General features: G+C 43.0%; 1 pseudogene; it reads right to left on the reverse strand.

The window, feature by feature from the left end:
- Positions 1-931: 931 nt before the first annotated feature.
- Positions 932-1,739, reverse strand: LOC129034231 (protein CDV3 homolog; annotated as a pseudogene).
- Between the last annotated feature and the right edge of the window lie 2,246 nt (positions 1,740-3,985).

The following is a 3,985-nucleotide window of genomic DNA, read 5'->3' on the forward strand; positions in this document are numbered from 1 at the left end:
AATTCAAGATGAGATTTCGGTAGTGATACGGTTTGGCTGTGTCCCCACCCAAATCTCATGTTAAATTCCCACATGTTGTGGGAGGGACCCAGTGGGAGGTAATTGAATCATATGGGGGCAAGTCTTTCCCAAGCTGTTCTCATGATGGTGACTGAGTCTCATGAGATCTGATGATTTAAAAAGAGGAGTTCCAAAAACAACAAAAAGGCACTATTCAAATAAAAAGTTAACAACAACAACAACAAAAAAACAAGATTACTGTCTCCCTCACCCCTTCCCCAACTTGGTGGACCCCAGTTTATGGTTGAATTTATTTTGTGGTTACCTCAGAATACAACTAAAAGTTTAAATTACAAATCACAGCCCTACACAGATGATCTGAACACATCAGTTCTTTTTGGCGGTGTGTTCCAGGAAGTCTAATATAGCCACAGCCTACTACAGACAGTATTCCATAAGGGTAGGGTACAGGACAGGTTAATTAAGGGCACTTAAGTCTTCATCTTTTACATCGGATCAGAGCCCAGATGGCTGACTTTTTATGCAGGATTTCTGATAAGAATCCAGAAGAGCTGGTTTCAAGGTTCACATCGACACTTAATAACTGTAACCTTCTTATCAAGAAGTTGTGATCCACATGAAGTCCACAATGAATGCAGCAAATCTGAGGTAGTCAACCCTTACAAAGGCTCAGTATCTGCACATAAAATGATTTTGAAATGATCACTGGCTACAGGTTTGGTTTTGTATTTGCAGAGCAAATATGAAGGAACACTGTTGAAACTAGTTCACACATTTATATAACAATGAAAATTCCCCTAAATCCAATATGCATAAAGCAGTCATAACACTTTAACTTCCACGGTGAAATAGGGCTGGTCATGAAATCGACTGATCTGCATGGGTGTACGTAGATCCAGCAGAGATCAGATCATGAATGGCTATTCGTGGTGGTTAGCTGTAGTCTAGTTATCTCAGAAGGGTTAGCAAAGCCCATTCCTTCATTGTATTGTGAGTGGCTCCTTTTCTGATTTTCAGGCACAGCATACTGGTTGTCTAGCTGAAGTTTAAGGGCTTGGTTTTTTGAAACTTCATCCTTACCTCTATTTTTGTGTCTTATTACTTGAAAGCTCTTCTCCATTTCTTTATCCTTCCAGCTTTCTATGTGCTTGGCAGTTGACTGCAGGGATGGGAACTGTGTATTGCTGTAGATTTCTGGTGGTCCTTGTGGTGTTTTCCTTGTTGTGGTTAACCTGGCCCCAGGAGGCCTACACACACACACACCACTAGTCATTGCCAGTTCTGGGGTTTCTGTAACATTTACTGGAGCAAGAGGTGCTTGTACCGGAGCTGTTTTATTCCAGGGACCTGAAGATTTTTCTGTATCACCACCACCTCCACCTTCTTCCCAGTTATCACCTGGATCTTGTCTCTTCAATATCTTCTTCCTTTTCACTTATTTGCATTGCCTGAACCCCGAGGCCTCTGTAATCAACCTCTTTTTACTCCAAGCCTTTCCATTCACCTTCGTCCTTCACAGCCTTGGTGGCGGCCCCTGCAGGGCCCGCAGCCTCCGCGCTCGCGGTCCCGCCTTGGCCCAGCCAGGCCCCTGCGCCCCCTCCGCCGCCCTCTAGAATGCGGAGCTCCACTGCTCCCGCCGCCCCGTTGGTCTGCTCCTTCTTCTTCTTGTCCCGATTGGCAAAGAAGTTGTGCAGGCTCCGCTCCTCTGTCGCGGCCATGGCCTCGGCCTCCTGGACCCGGATGGGTGGAGCCGGCGGCGGGCGCGGTCCGCGGGGCTCCCAGCTCCGAGTCGAGGCCGGTTCTGGCGACGCCTCAGCCCCGCGGGGTCTCCCCGGCGTGCGCGGCGGGGCGGGTGGCTCCCCCTGCGGGCTGGCTGGCGATTTTTGTTCTACATTAAGGCCCTTTTTACTTTAACTCGAAAGAAGTTCTTTGACAGAGTATGTTGCCTGGTGAAGTAAGTAACTTGAAGTATGCGTTAGGATTGTGAAATGTCTCGTGAGTATGCCAATCCTGAAGGTGGAACCAAAAAGCCTTTGATGTAAAGGGCAGTGGATGCTGGAGGCTCTACGTCAGGTGCTGCTAATGCCTCATCTAATTAGCTCTAAATTGTATAGTAAACTGCAGTGGGAAGAATATGTTTTCTGGTGAGGCTGAGGGGTTCACTGATCTATCCTTACAAATTCAGAGCAACATGAACAAAACCTCAGCTAAAACCCATTTAAGTGTCATGGATTGTGCATGATGTTTAAGAATTCCTTATATACTTCTGCCCAAATTTTCAAGGTATTGGCTGCTCTATAGATGCAGTGATTGTCCCAGCCAGCTTTGTTTTCAACCTTTTGGTGTGTCTTTATGTTCACTTAGAGAGTCAGGGCGAAAGACAGGTGATGTCGCACTTCTGTTTTTAATGATTACAGCTTAAAATACCTATTAATAGTAGTTTTTGGTCCTTTAAAGGGACTTGAAGAGCTACGCAGGATTACAGAAGACTGTCCACCTAGTGAGATGGTCTGGCAGTTTCCTAGTTTTGTATCTTTGGTTCAATAGAAATATCTGAAAGTGGTAATGTGACCACTTGATGCAGAGTCCGGGTTTCTCTGTAATAAACCCCTTTGCCAAATGCATGAGTTGCAGACTTGCTACTGGCAAGAGTGAAGCAAGTGGGCGAGTAAAACTATTTTGATGTGGGAGCATTTTCGGATAGGAGTTTAGTCTTGATGAAAGTGTCCGTGCAGGAATTGGACTCCGAGGAGGGTTACAGTATCTCCTGATGGGACCTGCCACCCACGTCTGGGCAATAATGTTGATATTTGAGGTGGCAGGTACAATGTCTGCCTTCTGATGTATTTGGGTGAGTAGCTGAGCCAGCCAAGGGGAGGTTGAATGATTAAATCAGAAATGAGATTCTTGGTAAGCTGAAGACTTTATTTGGGAACCAAAAACCTTAAAAAATAGTCTCTTCATTGTTGAACTGCGTATTTTCCATGAAAAGTATGCATTTTTTCTCAGCAAAATTTTATTGGCGGTTATGTTACTGAAGAATGAACAGAGATGAATAAGTGGAGGTCTTATGTAAAGGCAATACTGTACTCAAAATCTGAAGACTTGCAGCAGATTTAAACTTCAACTCTTGTTACAACTTTTTAAAAGATTGTGAAAATATCAAAATGTTCATGAATTGAGTTTTAATATCCTGTATGATAGGTGGATCAAGCTGTCCATTGTACCATTTGTTTGAATTCTCAGGTATGGTTTGGTAGTGCAAGAACTCTGTAACATTAATAAATTCAATAAAAAGTAAATGTATGGAAATAAAAAAGAGGAGTTCCTCTGCACAAGCTCTCTCTCTTTGCCTGCTGCCATCTGTGTAAGATGTGACTTGCTCCTCCTTGCCTTCCACCATGATTGTGAGGCTTCCCCAGACACGTGGAACTGTAAGTCCAGTTAAACCTCTTTCTTTTGTAAATTGCCCAGCCGGCAGTATGTCTTTATGAAAACGGACTAATACAGGTGGGGACACAGCCAAACCATATCAGTTCTGTTAATGAAATGTATGTTTATTGGTATGCATATATTCAACTATCATTGCATCCCTGCGATGAATCCCACTTGTTCATGGTGAATAATTTTTAAAAAATGTATTGGTGAATTTAATTTGCTAGTATTTTGCTGATAATTTTTTTGCACCTATGTTCATCAGGCTATTAGGACCTGTAGTCTTATTTTGTTGTTGATGTTGTTTACTTGTCTGCTTTTGATATCGCAGTCATGCTGGTCTTGTAGAATGAGTTTGGAAGTACTAACTCCTCTTCAATTTTTGGAAGAGTTTGAGTAGAATTGATAATATCTCTTCTATAAGTTTTTAGTGTCATCCAGCAGCAAAGCCATCAGGTCCTAGGATTTGCTTTGCTTGGAGGCCTTTTATTCCTGTTTCAGTCTTTCATCATTATTATTATTTTTATTT

Source organism: Pongo pygmaeus, chromosome 2, assembly GCF_028885625.2.
Source record: "Pongo pygmaeus isolate AG05252 chromosome 2, NHGRI_mPonPyg2-v2.0_pri, whole genome shotgun sequence".
Taxonomy (NCBI): Eukaryota; Metazoa; Chordata; class Mammalia; order Primates; family Hominidae; genus Pongo; species Pongo pygmaeus.